The 21,802-nt window shown below is 36.3% G+C and overlaps 1 protein-coding gene across 6 annotated transcripts in view; it reads left to right on the top strand.

The window, feature by feature from the left end:
- Window positions 1-21,802, top strand: part of ASPH (aspartate beta-hydroxylase) — a 146,757-nt gene that overhangs the window by 6,437 nt on the left and 118,518 nt on the right. The window lies entirely within an intron of this gene.

The raw sequence follows: 21,802 nt of genomic DNA, 5'->3' as shown, positions 1-21,802 counted from the left end.
TGTAGACAATGTAACATTCCCCTACAGAAGGTCTCAGGGGGAAGAACAATAGAAACCAGAGGGGAAGGAAGATAGCAATCAGTGTGAGATGTGAAAATAATAATAATTTATCATCTATCTAGGGGCCGTGGGAGGTGGGGGAGGGAAGAAAAGAGAAGCTGATACCAAGGGCTCAACAGAAAGTAAATGTCTAGAAAAGAACGATGGTAATATATGTGTAAATATGTCTGATACAATTGATGTGTGCATTGTAATAAGAGATGTAAGAGCCCCCAATAAATAGATTAATAATAATAATCATAATCATAATAAAAAGAATCAGAGATGCAGCTTTTAAAAAAAGATGTGTTTGGATGGAGCTCTTGAACACATTTAGAATGAACAAGTGTATTAACCAGTGGTGAGCTTTAAAAATAAAAGGGAAATATTTATATTTTGGCTTTAAAATCATTAGTATTTTATAGAACATTAGAAAATGTGCATATGAGGCTTTTATTTTAGCTACTTACCCACTCACTTGACATGAATAAAAATCCTTGTAGGATAACCATTTAGTTAAAGGTCCACATAAAGACCTTCATTTGCTTTTGCAAATTAAAATGGGAGGAAACCGGTGAAACATTAATATTCAGAAAGTTAAATTTAGGAAATATGGTTCTAGGAAAATTGGGAGTTACAGTAAAAAAAGGAAAAAATTAAAAATGAATGTCAAAGACTCTGAAGCTTGTTCTTGACACTAAAGGGAAAGGAAGAATTGGTAATTGAGCAGAATGTTTGAAAGGACCACTTAAGAAGGCAAAGTAAACTATTATAATGAAATGTCCAAAGACCTGGAGTTAGAAAATCAAGAGGAGACCATGTTCAATATTTCTCAAGTTGAAAGAACTGAGTAAAAATTAAAACCTTCAATGGCAATATTGAAGATGAGCAAAATATTAAACAATACAGGAAGAATCAAGGAAGGAATACATAGCCACTGTTCCAAAAATAATTGGTTGGCCTTCAACCATTTCCAGAGGTAGCACGACCAAGCACTAATGATATTGAAGGAAGAAATCCAAGCTGTACTGAAGCCATCGGTAAGCAACAGGACTGCAGGAGTTGACAGGACCTACAGAAATGTTGTAGCAAACATTGAGTCCTGGAAATGCTCGAGTCAGTGCCCTGACATTTGGAAGACAGCCCTATGCCCAACTAACTGAAAGAGACCCATATTTGTACCCATTCCAAAGAAAGATAGATGGCCCCAGAAAATATGGAAATTATTCAGTTTACTTGCATGTGTTAGCCATTAATAGCACCTCCAAGTACAATTTTGCTGACGATCATTCATAAACAGTTACCTCAGTACCTTGAATTGAAGCTGCCAGAAATTCTAGCCAGATTCAGAAGGGAACGAAGGAGATCAATGCTGAGGTTAGATGGACCTTGGCTGAAAGCAGATGGTATCACAAAGATGTTTACTTGTACCTTATTGACTCTGCAAAACTATTTGTGTGGATCATAGAGATTGTGGATACAATTTTGAAGACTGGGAATTCTGGAACGCTTAATTGAGCTATGCAGAACATGTGGATTCCAGAGGCAGTCCTTTTTGAACACATCAGGGGCTTTAAAATGAGGACGTATTATGTCAGGGTTCTGTCCTTTAATCTATGCTGAGCAAATCATCTGAGAAGCTGGGTTATATGAACGAGTATGTGCCATCAGGATTGGAGGAAAGTTGATTAGCCTGCAGTCTGCAGGTAATACAACCTTGTTTGCTGAAACCGAAGACTTGAAGCTCTTACTGATGAAGGTCAAATACTGCAGCAGTGTAGATTGCACCTCAACATAAAACAGATCCACACAAGTGCATGGTAGTCTCACAAGTAGACAAATGAGCAACATCATGATAAACTGAAAAGATTGAAATTCTCAAGAATTGCATCTTACTTGGATCCACAATCAGTGCCCATGGAAACAATAGGAAATTGAGGTATGGACAACTATGCTGTGAAAGATTGCTTTAAAGTATTAAAAAGTAAAGATAGAACTTTTAGGACTAAGGTCTGCCTGTCATAAACCGTGGTATTTTCAATGGTCTCATAATGCTTGTGAAAGCTGGGTCATGAATAAAGAAGGCTAAATAATAATGTGTTTGAATGATGATGTTTGTGAAGAATATAACTATGCCAGTGAAAAAGGAAGACAAGAGGAATTGATGAATTTTGACCTTGGAGAATATTAAATACCATAGACTGCTAGAATGACAAACTTTAAAAATGAATATCGCTCGATTGTTCTTAGAAGCAAAAATTTATATCATGTATTTACAACATGTTAGCAGGAGGGACCAATTCCTGACGAAAAGGACATCATGCTTAGTAAAGGAGTAGAGTGTCAGGGAAAAAGGAGCTAGATTGACACAGTGGTTGCAACAATGAGTTCAAACATAGGAACTATTATGAGGATTATGCATAACCAGGCATTGTTTCATTCTTTTGTACATGTGAACAAGAACAGCGATTCAGAGTGTATAACTTTGGAGAATAAAGCTATACGTTAAGTGGATTTGTACCTTTTTTGATACTTTAGTTTGAAAAATTGCATAGTTTTTAATATCTATTCTGTGAACTCTCATGTTTAAAGTAAAGTGGTTTCTTGGAAGTCAGTTTCATACCATTGAGTATCACTTGAAACGTGTATGTTTTCCCATTGCTCAACTAATTGGAAGAGATTCATATTTTTGTCATTCCAAAGACAGACGACTGAACAAAATGTGGGAACTACTCATTATACTTGCATGTGTTATCCATTAATGACATAAAAAAGTACAATTTTGCTGGAGATCAATAAAAAATTACGTCTCTGGTAATGTGTCCGTTGTCCTCCAATGTCTCAGTTGTCTGCAACATTTAATCTTAGTGGAGATGCCTCGTAATATCAGCTTTATTTTAAAATGGGAGAATTATTTATTCTGAACCAGCATTTTGTGAGCAACTTTTCTTCTATTTGCTTCCACACTTTACTTTTAAATCTCAATTTTACCCAAATACATTATTGGAAAGTCCCTTTGTTTTAAGTTCACATGTATATTTTATTTAGAAGTAGTTACTAAGTTTTTTCCCCTGGGATGGAGATAAAAGTCTGTGCTGTACACACTGAGAGATTTAATTAGCATTTGTCTAAAGTCTTCTAGTCTTTGAGTCAAATCTTGTTGAATGAGATGGTAGTCATTTACTGGTTTTTGTAAATTGCATTGTGGACATGATTTTTAGCAGAGACCTACTTCTCTTTTTAAACCTCTGGAATAACTGCTGTATCTATTTGAAATATTAAGGAATATTTATGACTCTTAAGTAGGCATACGCTAGAGTTAGAAAACCAAGAAGGAAGAACACACTCAGCATATCTTTTTTTTTTCTTTCTTTTTTTTTAGTGAGTGAGTGAGGAGAGAGTGAGTGAGTGAGTAGAGAGTGAGTTAGTGAAGAGAGAGTGAGTGAGTGAGGAGAGAGTGAGTAGAGTGAGACAGTGAGTAGAGAATGAGTGAGTGAGTTAGTGAGGAGAGAGTCCACTCAGCATATCTTAAACTGAAAGAACACAGGAAAAAAAATTCAAGTCTCAATTTGCAATATAAAAAGATTTTGTGGGCCAAGTATTGAATGATGTATCAAAAGAAGGAGGGAAGACTATACAGAGTCATTGTACCAAAAAGAACAAGGTGATGTTCAAACATTTCGAGAGGTAGCTAGAACCAATGGTAGTCCAGAAGCTTAAGTTGCATTATCCAAAAACAAGGCTCTAAGAATGGATGGAATACCAATTGACATGTTTCAGCACACTGATGGAACACTGGGAACTCATAACTTGTCTGTGCTAAGAAATTTGGAAGACAGCTTCTTGGCCAACTAACTGGAAGGATCTATATTTGTACCCATTACAGAATGCTCGGATTATAGAACACTGTTATTAATATCACATGTAATTAAGATTGTGCTAAAGATCATCCAACAGTACACTGACAAAGGTTCAGGTGGATCCAGAAGAGGCTGTGTGGTACAAGGGATATCATTGCTGATGGCAGATGGATCTTGATTGAAAGCAGAGGATACCAGAAAGACTTTTACTTCTTTGGTTGTGTTTATTGATTATGCCAAGGCAGTGTAGATCACAAACTATGGGCTGCTTTGAGAAAATATTGATTTCAGAAAACTTCAGTTAGCTCACTTGGAATCTGAACACATTTATCAAGAGTCAGCTTTGCCACCAGAGCAAGGGAATACTTCATGTTTTAAAATCAGGAAAGGTGTGCATCAGAATTGTATTCTTTCACCATACTTTTCAATCTATATGCTGAGCAAATAATCACAGCAGCTGGAGTATATGAAGAATGTGGCTTTAGGATAAGAGGAAGGCATATTAACAACCCGAGATATGCAGATGACACACCTTGCTTGCTGAAAGTGAGGAAGAATAGAAGCACTTGCTGATGAAGATCAAGGATTGCAGCCTTCAGTATGGATTACAATTCAATGTAAAGAAAACCAAAATCCTCCCATCTGGACTGGTAGCTACCATGATGATGAATGGTGAAAGCATTGAATTAGTCAAGGATTTGATCTTGCTTGGATCCACAATTAATGCTCATGGAACCAGTAGTTAAGAGATTAAAGAATGCATTGCGTTGGGCAAATCTGCTGCCCAGAACCTCTTTAAAGTGTTGAAAATCAAGGATGTTACTTTGAGGCCCAAGGTGCACCTGACCCAAGCCATTGTATTTTCTTCTTTCATTTGCATTTTATTTTTCCTCCATTTTGTAAGCCTCTCAGACCACTATTTAGAAATTAAGGGTAAGGAACTGGAGAACTTTTTTTCTCCTCCCATGAAGTGATTTTTAATTTTATTTTCTTTTTGCTTAAACTCTCCATTTTCTTGTTTCCCTCACCATCCTTACCCTCTCCTTGTTCCCTCCCCGTCTCTGGCCTCCTAGTAGTCGCCAGAGTCTTGTCTGTTGGTGGACAAACCACATTTCTTCTTTGTTTTTATGTAAAACAATGGTTTAAAAACAAAGGTTCTTCTTTGTAGTATTGACTGAGCTTGCTAAGTATAATGTTCTCTACTTTTGTTCATGTCTTGTGGTGTTTAAGAGAGTTTGTTGTTTATTGCATAATCTTCCTTAGTATGGATATATCAGCTTGTTTATCCATTCCTCTGTATTATGGGTTTTGGTTGTTTACATGTTTTTGCTGTTGTGGAAATTGCTGCAATAAATATAGGTGTACACATGGCTGTTGGTGTAGCATTCTTCTTTTGGGTTTATAACCAGTAGCGAGATGGCTGATCATAATATGCTTGTATTTGTTAAAGTTAGAGGGTCAGCAAAAAAGAGGAAGTCTCTCAACAGGATAGATTGGCACAGTGGCTGCGACAATGGGAATAAATAAAGCAACAGTTGTGAGATGGCATAGGACCTGGCTGTGTTCACTCTGTTCTATATAGGGTCACTATGGGTCTGAATCTGCTCACCGACACTGAACAATGGTAAATAGGTGTAAGAATGATGTTCTGAAGGCCCATGTATTCAGTTTACAGGTGACTTTATAAAGCATTGCCAGATTCCTGCTTTTCCTCTCTTGTAGCATCTCTTCCCAACCACCCTTATATTTTGGATTATCATGGTCATGCAGTTCATATATATAGAGCTGAGGAGGCATCAAAAATTTGTGGAAGATCATATTGAAAGATGAAGCAAACTTTCACTTGCATATAACATCTATTTTTATTTAAAAAATCATTTATTGGGGACTTGTATAATTCTTATCACAATCCATACATACATCCATGTGTCAAGCACATATGTACATTTGTTGCCATCATCATTCTCAAAACATTTGCCCTCTGCTTGCGCCCTTAATATCGGCTGCTCATTTTCCCCCTCCATCCCCACTCGCCCTACTTCATGAACCCTTCATAATTCATAAGTTATTGTTATTTTGTTATGTTACACTGTCCGACGTCTCCCCCTGCCCTCTTCTCTGCTGTCCATCCCCCAGGGAGGAGGCTATATGTAGATTCTTGTAATGGGTTCCCCCTTTCTACCCCACATTCTCTTCACCCTTCAGGAATCACCACTAGTCCTGAAGGAGTCATCTGTCCTGGATTCCTTGTGTTTTCAGTTGCTATCTGTACCAATGTACATCTGGTCTACCCAGATTTGTAAGGTAGAATTGGGATCATGATAGTGGGTGGTGGTGGTGGTAGCATTTAAGAACTAGAGGAAAGTTATATGTTTCATCGTTGCTACCCTGCACCCTGACTGGATCATCTCCTCCCACAACCCTTCAGTAAGGGAGTGTCCAGTTGGCTACCAATGAATGGGCTTTGAGCCTCCATTCTGCACTCACCCACATTTACAATGATATGATTTTTTTTTGTTTCTTGATTGATACCTGATCCCTTCGACAAGCTCATGGTCATACAGGCTGGTGTATTTCTTCCATGTTGGCTTTGTTGCTTCTGAGCTAGATGGCCACTTGTTTATCTTCCAGCCATTAATATCCCAGATGCTATATCTTTTGATAGCCGGGCACCATTAACTTTCTTCAGCACATTTCTTATGCACACGTTTGTCTTCATTGATCATATCAGGAAGGTGGGTACCCACTGATATGATTTTTAGTTCTTTGATGTCTGATAACTGGTCCCTTCTATACCTTGTGGTCAGACAGACTGGTGTGCTTCTTCCATGTGGGCTTTGTTGCTTCTGAACTAGATGGCCCCTTGTTTATCTTCAATCCTTTAAGACCCCAGACACTATATCTTTTGATAGCCAGCACCATCAGCTTTCTTCACCACATTTGCTTATGCACACATTTTTCTTCAGCAATCGTGTTGGGAAGGTGTGCATCCAGGAATGCCAATTTAATAGAACAATATGTTCTTGCATTAAGTGCTTGAGTGGAGGCCCAATGTCCATCTGCTGCCTTAATACTAAACCTATAAATATATTCACATAGATTTCCCACACTCTTACATAAAACTATTTACATATATACATTCCAGCCTTTAGACTGCTATAAATACCCTTTGTCACCTAGTTCTTTCCTCTATTTCCTTTTACTTTCCTCTTGTCCCACTATCATGCTCAGCCTTCATTTGGGTTTCAGTAATTTCTCTCGGTTTCGTTGCCCTTGCTGCATCCCTACCAGTCCTCTCATACCCTCCTAACCACTGATTTTGGATCACTTGTTGCTCCCCTGTCTCTGGGTTGGTCAGCACCACCTCCTTACCCCCACCTCCCCCTGACATCTGTTTTTCAATCACTTCCGCATCGAGTCATCTTTCTTTGGAATGGGCACGAAAGGAATCTCTTCCAGTTGACCCGATAGCTGCCGTCTAAATTTCTTAGACTAGACTGGAGAATGCTTACAGTGTTGCGTTAGTTTGTTGAAACATTTCAGTTGGCATTTTATCAATTTCTGGAACCTTGTTTCTCACTGATGTCTTGGTACAGCTTCTCCTTCTTTCCTCAATACCAGCAGTTCTTGATCATATACTACTTGAAATGATTTAAGCTGAATTTAAGAGAGGATGTTGAATAAGGAATTTCATTGCTGACATCACATGCATCTTGACTGAAAGCAGAGCCACCAGCAAGATACTTCCGATTTATTGATAATTTATTGATTACACCAGGCATTCAACTATGGATTAAAACAAATTTATGGATAGCATTTAGAAGAATAGGAACAATAGACCACTTCATTGTGCTCATACCAAGAAACAATTGTTTGAATATAACTGGGGTATACTGTATGGTTTAAAATCAGGAACGATTTGTGTCAGTGTTGTATCCTCTCACCATACTTAATTCATTCTGTGTGTTGTAATATGCTGATGACATAACCTTGCTTGAGGATAGTGGGAGTCAATTGTTATTTAGGATCAAAGACTATAGCCCTCAGTGTGGATTAGAGCTCAGTGTAAAGTAAGCAGATTCCCACATCTTACCAGGGAAAAGATTAAAGTTCTCAAGAATCTTATTTTGCTTTCATCCACCATTCTTTATTCCCTTCAGTGGGATTTTCACATATTTTACTATTCATGTTTGACTGGCCTAAAAATTATAAATTGTTATGATATAGTTCAGTTTTTCTGCGTCAGTTTGTGTTAATTTAGCTAGAAAATGTGTTTCTAGAAACTTGTTCATATCCTCAAATTATTAAATTTGTTGAAGTCCAGTTCTTCATAGTATTTTTATCTTTTATTTAGTTTGGTTCTGTTATGTTTCCTATCTCATTTTTTGTTTGTATTATTTTGTCTTCGGGTGATAACTTTGCTTTAGTGGAAAACAATGTATACCATGACGGAAGTTGGTATAAGATGATGCGGGCAGGGCACGATGGATAGCTTTGAAAAAGTTAAAGGCAACAGAGGAAAATAATGGATGTTTCTTTTTGGAGGTTTTTTTACTGATCTGATCAATTTCTTCTTTTGCTGTGGGTCTATTCAACTTTTCTGTATCAGTCTGTGTTAGTTTAGGTAGTTTTTGTTTTCTAGCAATGTGTCCCTTCCTTCCTAAGTTTTATTTTTTGAGTACTCTCCTTTGTAGTAATTGTGTTATTAGCTGGTTCTATTGTGATGTCTGCCATTTCATTTATTTGTGGTATTTACGGTAGATACTCAAATATAAGCTGACCCGAGTATACGCTGAGGCACCTAATTGTTACTTGAGAAACCAGAAAAACGGATTGACTTGAGTATAAGCCTAGAGTGGAAAATGCAGAAGCTATTGGTGAGTTTCAATAATCAAAACAAATGAAAATAAAATTACTAAAATGTGAGACATCAGTGGGGTGATGTATTTAAATAATTATTTTAAATAAAAAACATAAATAAAAGGACAAGTCATTTAACATTAGTCAACCAGCACAGTAAGTGGAAAATAGGTTCAACAAAAACAATAAGGTATCAACAATAATACCTTAAGAGTACTATTCCCTGAGCTCAATCAGCAACCAAGCTAAAATGTAAAGAGTTAAAATCCTTCAAAACTCATCATCCTCATCATCCTCCGTATCCCAATGCAGAGCTTCAGCTGGTGGGAGGTCTTCATAGACGCTGCCCTCACTGAGATCGCTGTCATCACCATCACTGCTGTCATTTTCATACAAAGCGCAGTCTTCACTGCCATCCATAGCATTACTAACACTGCATTTCTGGAAGGCACGTCGCACCATGTCTTCTGGAATGTCTTCCCATGCATCTCGAACCCACTTTGCTATTAACTGTATTGTCAAGCTTCATGAGATTTCCTCCTTTTGTTAGTCAGGCTTGACCAGATGACATCCATTCATGCCACTGACCCTTTATAAGCCGAACCCCAGTTTTTCAGCACATTTTTTTGTGTGCTGAAAACTTGGCTTATACACGAGTATATACGGTGTATCTTTTTTTTTTTTTCTGTTAGAGTTGCCAGTGTTTTGTGGCTTTTGTCCATCTCTTCAAAGAATAAGTTTCTTGTTGATTCTTTCTGTTTGGGGTTTCTTTCTTATTTTTAAAAAAAATTTATTTTGGTTTCCTTTATTTCTGCTACATGTTTGATTATTTCTTTCCATCTGGTGACTTTAGGTGTATGTGTTAGGCAGGGTTCTCTAGAGAAACAAAACTAGGACACTCATGATTATAAATATAAGATGATGGGTTTTTTTAATCAGAGAGAATATAACAGCTAATTAGTCCACCCAACAGTACAGGGGGCTCAGTTCAACTCACTGTCATGGAACAGTTAATATACTGAAGGTCCTTCAGGTTATGTGGGCTGGTGATTCAAGGTCAAGGAAGCAGGCAGCGGAGTCTGCCCTCAGGCAAGACAAGCAGGGTGGGGTAGCAACCCCAGGGAGATGAGAAGTTGGGAGTGGAAGAGGTCAGGCGCAAAGTAAGTAGTCAGATGGATCTTCAAGAAGCTTGGCGAAGCAGGTCTTGATGAAACTTCCAGCTCTATCAATGCACACCTGGCAAGGCCCAAATATCCATGGGTTGGCTTGCCCCCAATAGCACAGTACAGTCCAAGGTGGAGGCAAAGGACTGGCTCAGGCAGCACAGTGCTCATCCGATCACCAGGGAGAAAGAGGAGTCTGGCTTGGAAAGTCATTTAGCTCCTTGGAAAGCCATTTATCTGTGACCTGATTAAACTTCGCCTACATGTTCCTATGGAAGCCTAGTTGGCACAATAAACCTAGCTATCACAGCATGTTTTGTTTCTCATTTTATAATTGTTGAACATGATGTACACTTTTCCCCATTTATTTATTTATAATTGTTTTATTTTAGGGGCTCATACAATTATCACAATCCATACATACATCAATTGTGTAAAGCACATCTGTACATTCATTGCCCTCATCATTCTCAAAGCATTTGCTCTCCATTTGAGTCCTTTGCATCGGGTCCTCTTTTTTCCCCTCCCTCCCCACTCCTCCCTCTCTTATGAGCCCTTGATAATTTATAAACTGTTATTCTGTCATGTCTTGCCCTGTCCGACATCTCCCTTCACCCCCTTTTCTGCTGTCCATCCCCCAGGGAGGAGGGGCCACACTTTTATTGCTATGGATTACCGAGTACTGGTTTTGTTGTTTTCCAAAGGTTTTATATTTCTTGTGTTTTCATTTTTATGTCTTTCAAAGAATTCTTTAATGTCATTATTTTGTTATCTAGTAATTTTTAAATAGGATGTTTGTTATTCAGTTCCATGCATTTGATTTTTTTCCCTCTTAATCTTGTTGATTCCTAATTTTATGTCCTTGTTTTCCGAGAATTGGCTTTGCATTATTTTGATGCTTCTAAGTGTATTGAGGGTTGCTCTGTGGACCACCTTCTGACCTGTCTACGGTGTGTTCCAGGGGCAGTGGAAAAGAACATATGTTAGACTGTTGTAGGATCAAGTGCTCTATGTATTTTTATGATATCAAGTTGTTTTTTTTCAGTACTTATGTGTCTTTGTTTAGTTTCTCTGGAATAACACCATCATATTTGTGTGATAATTTTACTGGGCATATGATTTTTGATTGGCAGTTTTTTCCTTGAAGATTTTTATATATACTATCCCATTGCTTTCATATCTTTGTTTGTCTGCTAAGTAACCAGTACTTAACCTTACTTGTTCTCCACTTTTAGTTAATTTTTGTTTGTTTTTCTGAAGCTGCTATTAGAATTTATTCCTTGTGTTTGATTTTAGAAAATTTGATTATGTTACATTGTTATGATTTACATTTGAGCTCTGCCTTGTTTGGGGTTCCTTCAGTTTCTTAACTGCATATCTTGTCTTTCATGCTGTTAGGGGAACTTTTCCTTCAGTAATTTTTCTACAGTTTACTCTAAGCTCCCTCCTCCCCCTACCTCCTGCTCTGGAATTTCTGTTTTACATAAGTATTCTTCTTGATGGCTTCTGACATAATTCTTAGACTTTTTTTCATGTTTTTAGTTGTTTTTCTAATAGGTTAGTATTGAGAGGTTTTCTTCAAGCTCACTAATTCAACCTCCTAGTGATTCTGTTCTACTTCTTTGCTGTTGAATGTATTATTTATTTCTGAAGTCTGTATTTATCTTGGTAATCATTTGAGTTTCTGATTCCAGAGTTTTCTATTTGATATTTTTATATGGTTTCTATATTTCCATTTATTCCGGCAGTTGTTCTTTTAGTGTTCTTCTGCATTCTTCTATAATATTTTTCTTTATTTTCCTGGTTGTGTCTGTAGTTTTCTCAATCTTTCTCTCAACCTCATGAAAGTTCATTTGTTTGAGTGCCTTACTTGGTAGTTCCACTGCCTTTATTCCTCAGGAATGTCTCATGACACCTTCATTTGATCACTGGATAGAGCCACTCTTGTTTCTTGATGTGAACTGAAATGATTGTCTCTAGGGTATTGTAATATTGCAGTATTTGTGTTGACTTGATGAAATGGTGGTACCAGGATGAGTAGTGGGCCTTCCCTAATTGTTGTAACTTTGGGAGGTAGAGGGTGTGTGGGCAGCACAGTTGTCTCCAGTTGAAAGGGACAAGAAAAAAGAAAGACAAATAAACAAAGAAGCATCAACAACCTGCAATAAGAAACTGCTTTTCTGTTGTCATCCACTGGTGTGGACCTCTGCTCCTCCCACAATAACCGCTGTGACTGTTTCTGTGGGAGGCTAGTCAGCAATTTGCTGTTTCCTCTCTAAGTGCTCTCATTCCACCATTTTCCTCAAGCCGTATTCAATTAATCACTTTATGTTTTCAGGCTCGGTATCCAGGATTATTATCTGTATCGTTTGTACAGCATGTCTGCCTAGCCTGCCATCGAAGTCTTACTGACTTTTTCTTATATTAAATGTACATATGTTCTATGGTACAGCAGTTTTTTAAATTAGAATTTACCTCTTAGAAATGCAAGCATATATTCCCAAGAATCTGGTTTAAGAATATGCATAGAAGCTTTATCCCTAATTGTCCCAAAGCAGAGACTGTCCAAGATTCTATCGTATAGGTGATAAGATGCACTCTGCTGTACTGTGCTCATCTACTATAAGACTACACTGCAATAAAAAATAGAAACTTCTGCTATAACACGTGTGACTCTTAGGAGCATAATGCTGAGTGAAAGGAGGCTATTTAAAAATTAAAATCAAATTATTATATATCCCAAGAATAGACAAATATGATGGACTGAAAAATAAGCAGAATAGTACAATTGCTCTGGGGTTAGGAGTGAGATGAAATAAGTGTATGAAGAGTTATGAGGTAATTGCTCTAATGGATATATTTTTTTTATAAGAAAAACCAAACCATAGTTTGATATGCAAGCCTGAGTACAAGCTGAAGAGGAATTCTGATGTCTGCTATATTCCTTGGCTTTGAACCCTATTAGACAGTCAAAACGTATGAAGGTGGAGGAATAGATAGGTCCTAAGCAATATGGTAGATGTTAGGTAGAACTAGAGCCCTAGTCACATAATGGGTTATGTGCAAGACTATTAGTTCAAAACTACCAGTTGCTCTGTGGAAGAAATATGAGGCTTTCTACTCTTTGAAGATTTACAGCTAAAGAAAACCACAGGGGTAGTTCTACTTCTACATATTTCTGGCTCTTTTTTTTAAAGATAACAAATTGGAACTGCCTGATATTCAGTTCCTAATAAAGGCGTGGAAATTTCAAGTGCACTTAATTGGCACTGCTCAAATATATCTTTGGATCGAAGGACACCATGGGAAGCATAACTCAACCTGAATATTTAGTACCACATAAACTAAAGCCAGGGTTAATTTCCTCTATTTCCGGCTATCTAACACTACATTAAAATATCTTATTTTTTTGTGGATGAGTAGAATGAAGAGTGGTATATAGCATGTTACATAACTCAAATACTAGAGCTGATAGGGAAACACTGGTGCCATCTTTGGAATCAGCAGGTCACATATACCCAGAAACATTTCTTAGTTAGTGGGGATTTGATACATATATCATTCCATATTTCAGTCACGTTACGTAGAATGTACAAATGCTACTACAATCAATTTCCAAACATTCTCTTTCCACATGGTCTCCTTGACATTGTCTCCCTTTTACCCACCAACACCACTGTCCTTTCCCCCGCCACCCCCTAATTCTACTTGCTGTCCCTATAGTTTCATCAATGTTGGATTTCACATTCTGAAAAATGAAAAAGCATATAACACAGCTTCAGGAGGATGACTTCAGTTGACATCTGAGATTCACTCTAATATGAACAAACAAAAACCGAGGAGCACAATACAAACCCAAAATATAGAAAATGTGTTTTGACCAGTGTTATTAGAATAAATACATTCATAAACAGAGAGAAGCCTGGAGGGACTGACAGTTGAAAGATTGAACTTTTTCCCGTTATTTTTACCGTCCTAACAGGAAGAGATTTGAGCTCTTCTACAGTGTCTAGGAATTGAAACGGAACTTACTTAGTTGTTCATTTAACAAATGCATAATGAGTTCCTACTAGGTATAAAATGTAGATAATACAGTATTAAGAGGCAGATGAATTCCCTGTCTCCAAGAAAGATTATAGAGTGGAAAAAGATGACAGTTATATTATTATAATGAAAAAGTACAGGCTATTTTGAGAATATGTAATCTAATTACTGTCTGTCTAGATTTTTGATTTCTTTTATGATGGGTCTGTTCAAAGTTTCTGCCTCAGCCTTCTTAGTTTAGGTAGGTAGTGTGTTTCTAGAAATCTGCCCATTTCTTCTAGACTTTCAGATATGTTGGAGTACTATTGATATTTCTGGAGTACTATTGGTTTCATTGGTATTCTGTTATTAATACTTTCTATATCAATAAAAGAAAAAAAGCTGATCCCAAGGGCTCAATGGAAAGTAAACGTCTAGGAAAGAACTATGGAATTTATGTACGAATATGTCGGATACAATTGATTCCTGGATTGTAACAAGAGTTGTAAGAGCCCCCAATAAAATAAAAATATGAAAAATATTTTTATATCACTTGGTTCTATTGTGACACTGCTCATTTTACTTATTTGTGTTAATTGGCATCTTTCACTACTTTGCCTGTTCTTTGCCACTTTTAGTAATTATTTCAAAGAACCAGTTTTAGGTCTTGTTGATTCTTTCTATTGATTTTCTGTCCTAATTCTTATTATTTCATTTGTTCTGGTGACCGGGTCCTTGTTTAGCTACTTTTTCCTAATGGTGAGAGATGCTGAGTTAGGCATTGAATTTGGTTCTTGGCTTTTGTGTGCATTCATCACTGATAGCCTTCATTCAGAAGGCTATTGCTGTTGCTGTCCAAGCAATTTTGATAAGTCATGATTTCATTTTTGTTTGATTCAAGGAATTTTCGATATTTGACGTTCATTCTGTTACCAAGTAGTTTTTTTAAGTGGACCGCTATTAATTTTCAATATATTTGCAACCCATGATCCTCTCATTGATTTCTAATTTTTATCAAGACTTATTTTGTGGTCTAAAGACAGACCTGTTCTGGATAATGCTTATTTGTACTGGAGGAAGAATACAAATTGATGGTGTTCAGTGGGCTGTTTTATATATGTTTATGTGATTGGGTTGGTTTATTATAGTGTTAATTCCTTGATGTCCTCATAGATTTTATTTCTAGATGTTCTTTCTTTCATCAAAAATGGAGTATTAAAATCTACTGTTGTTGTGGAGTTAATTTTTCTTTTAAACTGTTAAAATTTGATTTATTTATTTTGAGGTTGTTTATTACATACATAGGTATTTATTATGCCTGATATAGTTTTCCCATCCTTAGATATTTAGTCTCTTTTTGTCTAAAGGTGTGTCTCTTGTAAACAGAATACTGATGAATTGTGTTTTCTTAGCCATTTTGATACTCTCTGTATCTTGGCTATTGGATTGAATCCTTTTACATTCAGTGTAAACTCAGATAGGTATGACTATTGCTATCAATTTGTTCTGTGTGTGGTATTGTCTTTTCTGCATAATTTCCTGTTCTAACTTTGATTTCTTAACTTTTTCTTATAGCTGTTGTTTTAGTGTTTACTAAATCTTTATGAATTTTTAATTTTTTTATCTTGATGAGAAGGTTTATTAATTTTCTTTTAGGTTACTTTGCAATTTAAGATTTCCTTTCCAGGTTTAAAAAAGTTGGTTCTGTCTTGAAATTGTCATTACTTGCTCTCCACTTGGAAGTATAATATACTACATTATTTATTCCCTCTTTTTCCTTTATAGTTGTCTTCATTTATAAATTGTTATCTCTGCTTCTATATTTTCAGTCTTTGTCCTATGTTTTTAGGTGCCATTGAATTGGTTCTGACTCAAGCAACCCTTTCTATGTACAGTAAAATGAAGCATTGTCTTGTCCTGTGCCATCCTCACAATTGTGATGGTTGAGCCCTAAACCCACTGTTGCAGTGTGTCCTTCCCACTGTGTCATCTGTCTCATTCAGGGTCTTTACCTTTTTCTTTGACCCTTCACTTTACCAAGTGTGTTATCCTTTTCTGAGAACTGCTCTCTCTTGATAACATGTCTAAAGCTTTTAAGGAGCAGTCTGACTGTACTTCTTCCAAGGCAGATTTGTTTGGTTTTCTGGTAGTGTACAGTAGTTTCAGTATTCTTCACCAACAATAATTCAACACACAAATTCTTGTTCGGCCTTCCTTATTCATTGTACAACTTTCACATGTGTATGAGGTGGTGACAAACCCCACAGCTATCTATGCCAGATGCACCTTAGCCCTCAAAATGACATTCTTGTTCTTCAACACATTAAAGAGGTCTTGTGCAATAAATTGGTCCAGTGTCATGTTTCCTTTGATTTTGTGGATGGACTTTCTATGACCATTGATAGTGGGACCAAGCTAGATAAAATCTTTCACAGCTTTAGTATTTCTCTGTTTATTGTCCTGTTGCCAATTTGTTTGTTGTGAGGATTTGGGGGTTTGGTTACATTGGGTTGTGATCCATATGGAAAGTTGCAGCCCTTGATCTTCCTCAGCAAGTGCTTCAAGTCCTCCTTACTTTCAGCAAGCGAAAGTGTGTCATGCACATAGCTCAGGGTGTTAGTGAGCCTTCTTGCAACCCTGATGCTGAGCTCTCCTTCATATGGTACAGGTTTTCAGATTATTTGCTCAGCACATAGATTGAATAAGTAGAATGAAAAGATAGAAGCCTGACTCACACCTTTCCTGATTTTTAAACCATGCAGTATATCCATTGACTGCCTTTGCTCTATATACATGTTTTGCATGAATGCAATGAATTGTTTTGGAATTCTCATTCTTCCCAATGTCACCCATATTTTTTACGACCCACAGAGTCGAATGTCTTTGCATAGTCAACAAAACACAAGTAATCATCTTTCTGGTATTCGCTACTTTCAGCCAAGAGTCATCTGATGTTAGCAGTTATATCTGTCATTCCACAGTCTCATCTGACTCCTACTTGATTTTTGGCAGCTCTATGTTGATGCACTGTTTTTAATTATCTTCAGTAAAATTATGCTTGCATGTAATATTAACAATATTGTAAAATAATTTGCGCATTCTATTTGGCCACCTTTGGAGTGAGCACAAAAAAGGTTCTCTTCCAGTCAGTTGACCAGGTAGCTTCTTCTAAATTTTTTTGGCATAAATGAGTGTTTCCAGCGCTTCATCAGTTTGTTGAAACATTCCATTTGGTATTCCATCAATTTCCCGATCCTTGTGTTTTGCTGTTACCTTCAGTGCAGCTTGGACTTCTTTCCTTTAGCGTTACAGGTTCTTGATCATTTGGTGCCTCTTGAGATGGTTGAATGTTGGCCATTGTTTTTAGTTTAGTGACTCTGTATTCCTTTCTTCATCTTCTTTCGATATTTCATTTATTTAATGTTTTGCTCATGGTGTCCTACAATATTGTAACCCTGACACTTAAACTTTTTCTTCAGTTCTTTCTAATGTTATCTTTTCTTTCTATGCCTCTCCCTCCAAATCTTTCTTCAGTTTCTTCTCTCCTTGGCCCCTCCTCCCCTTCACCCCTCAGTACCTCCTATCTGTGAAACATTTTTTTGTTGTCGCTGTACTTCTAGTATTGCAGGTGTTACTCCTGATGTTGTATTGTTTGTGATTTAGAATTCTAGAGCATTAATTTTAATTTCTTGCTTTTATGACCGGTTTCATTAAAATGAACTAAGTTTTGTTTTTTCATGGAGGTATTCAATTAGATTCTGATGGGCCACATGAAACTTTGCAGACTGGGGCCACAGTGGTATAGCACGTTTCTTTGTCATTTTGCTTCAGTTTAAAGTAACTTGGTGCTCAGGCTAAAACCATAAAGGCCAGATTCCAAGAAGACATTACTGGCAACACAATTTGTCTGTTTTGTTTTTGTTTTTTTGTAGCTTGATTTTTGGCTTTGGAGGTAAGCGAACCCACTGGAAGGCAGGATTTCCTTAAGTGGGAGAAAGGCAGTTTGAATGCAGGAGAGCATCTCATCAGAGTGATTAGTAGCACTTGACCTCAAGGAAGAGTCTTCTAAAAATAATTGGTGAGGTGAGTTTGCAGTTAGGTCTAATTTCAGTTCTAGAGGCCTGGATTGCTGGAGGTAGGCCACTCAGAAGCTCTAGTAGGGAAGGGCATGCTTGATGCTGACTGGTAGCCGTTGGATATTTTAATTTAATTTTTCAATACATTATTCATGGATTGAAGAAATCAAAATGGCTGACAATAAAGGTATATTTGTGTTGTTTGGCTTAAAAGTGGTTTTGGATCTAGCTGACAGCTTTTCGTTTCTATTTTTAGTTGTGTTCTGTTAATTTTTTTGGCAAGAGCTGTGACTTGTTTCTCTGCTTTATATTTTGAACTAGTGATGATAATGACTTTTCACTCTTGTTGAATTTTTTATGGAATAATATATTTGACTTTGCTTTGAGTATGTTTTAGTATATTAAGTTGTAATATTTTTAGTATATTGAACTTCTAGAGACTGTTGCTTACTGATTTCACAAGTATAGAAGTAGACTTCCTTAGTTAAAAAAGTATATCCTATAACTTGTAATTAATTATATATTAATATTTTATATAAAATTATATGGAGCTTAAGAAATACAAAAATATAGATTTTTATTAGGGGACTCTAGCAAAGCCTTACCATATATGGAAACTGACTTACTTTTAGTAAAGCAAACAAATGCAAAGAAAAGACTTTAATAATACAAATCATTAAACTATTAAGTATTCCCTTAATGATGAGGTAGCTTCTTTTTTTGGGTGGGGGAGTGTGTGGCTTTTTAATTTTATTTTTTACTTTTAGATTTAAGACTATCTGATAGCAAGCTGCATTTGCTCATTATGTTAAAAATATATGGAAGAAAATGGTAACAATTGTATGAGTACTCCTTCCAATTCCCAAATAAATAGCAACTGAAACTGTTAATGTAGAGAATATGAACATCTCCACTTTTGATTGCTGTTTTCAACAAATGAACCATATGAATCCCTTGCTCCACAATTTACATTTCCTACCTAGTGAAGTAAAATATTTGTCAACTCATTTTTAATTGTTATTCGCCCTTACAGAATGGCATTTTTTTTAACATGTAAACAGTTCAATCAGTTACTTGACAGTTTTCTTATTTTAAAAAACTTTAGAGTTAATAAATTAGGAAATTTCCTAGTATAAGGCTATGCAAGATGCTTTATTCATAATTCAGTTAGTTACTTAGGTGTTGAGGCAGCTCTTCTATGTTCCCTTTAGCATCCATATTAAAAATTATTTATTCATAGTAATCCTGTCTTCCTTTTGGAGAGGGACATATACCATTGCTTGCCTGATAATTCTCAGTTGGGTAGCACATAGCAACCTTTTCTGATTTACAGGGCAGGTACTTTTTTTGTTGTTGAAATTGTGTACTTTTGATGGGACAACATGTAAGAAAATGAATCACCTGGTTGTCACCTAACTCTTAACCCTCATTTAAAACAGAAAGAATCTTTCAGATCAATCCTTAGGACTTTGGGTCTAAAGTGGAGCTATGAAACGAAGTGAGCCTTCTTCCATTTACTTGGATAATTGAAAATATGGCTATCCACTGCTTTCAAGTTGGCCTTAGGACGTTTAAAACCCTCTTGAAGGATTTGCTGTGTTATATTTTCTTTGATTTAAAAATCTGTCTGTACTTTGGGAGTAACCAAACCAAAACCCAAATCACTCATGTTGAGTAGATTGTGACTCAAATCGACTCTACAGGACTTTAGGACTACTCTATAAGGTTTTCAAGGCTGTGAATCTCTATGGAAGCAGACTTGGTGGTGCTGCCAATCGATCTTTCTAACCTTTTAGCATTAGTGTTTTAGCTACTGTGCTACAAGGGCTCCACCAGAGAGTAAAACTGTAAACAAAACCAAATTCAATACCATCAAGTTGATTCCAACTAATAGCGACCCTCTATAGGGTAGAATCTGCCTGTGGGGCTATTGAGGCTGCAACTCTTATATATATATATAATGGATTCTATATCACTTAACAATAACACAAAATAGGACAGAAAAAATTAGCATTACATGGATTGAGTGAATTATATTTAATAAAATTTCTCTATTTTTCATTATAAGTGATGTTCAAAAATTTCAAAGGTAACACATTGAGACTATGTTATTTGTTGTCCACAGGAAAGTTCTCTTAAAAGAAAGTTGTCTTAGGAAAGATTCCTTTGTATAATTCAACCGATAGTTTAAATGAAATTAGTAAATATTAATAGTAATATGGTTAATAATACTGGATAAGGCCTTACTTTTTATATTATAAAGAATGGGTAAAGTTTTGTTAATAGATGAATGTTCTAGTTAAGTAAATTTACTTGTTAGAGTGATAAATTGATTTAACAAAATATTTTGAATGAATAGCTAATATACATTTCTTAAATTATTTAATAAAACAGAATGGATTTTACTTATTTTACTCAAGGTTATTTTAAGGGCTGTGAGGGTTTAGCTAGTTTCCTACCACTAAGCTTTACTAATTCCTGTGTCTACTTACTTGCTCCTGGAATTTATGGCTTTGGTTGGCTTTTAGTACTTGACTACTCAGCTCTCCCTTCCAATTATATTTTCTGCTTTGGTGTGTGTTTATATTATTAACAATAAGACATTTCTTCTGGTCGTTTGTAGTGTGAATCACTAACTTAGTTGATTTTACTGAATGACCTTGGATAAACGTTAATTTACTTTTTTGTAAATAGGAGCACCGGTGGCATAGTGGTTATACGTTATTGGGCTGCGTTCCACAAGGTCCTCGGTTTGAAACCACCAGGGGCCCTGGGAGAGAAAGATTTTCTTCCCCACTTAAATAATTAGTCTTGGAACCCCTGGGGGTGATGCTGCCCTTTCTTTTAGGGTCCCCAAGAGTCAGAATCGATTTCATGTCAGTATGTTTTTTTCTTAAATGGCATTTGAGAATGTAACTACTTATTATTTCCTCTTTAAGATAAATTAGATTTTTTACTGTCTTTTAAAGATAATGTTAACTTTTCTGTTAATACGATCTGATTTTCGTTGTCTTTATAGCTGTGAAAAGCCAATTCTAAGATTATAAGAAATATGAAGCATAACAAATACCGTACAAAGTGAAACTTTTGTACACAGTAGATTATAAAGCTTTTTCTTACATTTGAGACCAACTGTCCAGTTTCTTGAGGCCCAGTGCATTAAAACAAAAAAATTAAAGTAGGACACAATTGCTGAGCTATTTCTTCTTCTATCTAGTCTGACCTCTATTTTTAAAACCTTGTTTCTTCGTTCTCTAACTAAGAATATAGGATTTTTGGTAGGGAGGTTTTCTTCTGTGATAGAGTGTTTTCTAAGACTCTCAGGACGGACATGGGAAGAGAGAAGGTATTTGACTATTTTTATACGACTTCATTGAGGTGTTAATATACTTCTGTGTTTTGAAAGCTATTTTAAGTAGTTGTAATAAAGAACTTAGAAATATACTTAATATGCCAACCCTATTTTTGTTTTGCATTTCTTTGGTTGGCCTATCAGTTTTTACTTCCAAGTTTGGGCTTTACACACTTGGCGTTGAATTTAAGCAGATTTTCTCTTTTCAAAACCTTTATTTCGCATGACAGATTTTGAGAATTTGAGTAAAAACTGATTTTGAGTCCGTTGAATAACCTGGTTAGGGACTGCGGAGCTAGTTTGACTCCGTGTGATGCCATGTAACCGTCGAAGCACCTCATGGGGTTTCTAGGCTGCAACTGAGTGGGCTGAAACCACCGGCTGTTCTTTTGGTTACCATCTGAGTCCAAATCATTGCACCTTCAGGCC

Source organism: Tenrec ecaudatus, chromosome 5 (genome assembly GCF_050624435.1).
Source record: "Tenrec ecaudatus isolate mTenEca1 chromosome 5, mTenEca1.hap1, whole genome shotgun sequence".
NCBI lineage: Eukaryota > Metazoa > Chordata > Mammalia > Afrosoricida > Tenrecidae > Tenrec > Tenrec ecaudatus.
Note: the sequence above shows the minus strand (reverse complement) of the source record. Positions and strands in the feature narration are given on the sequence as shown.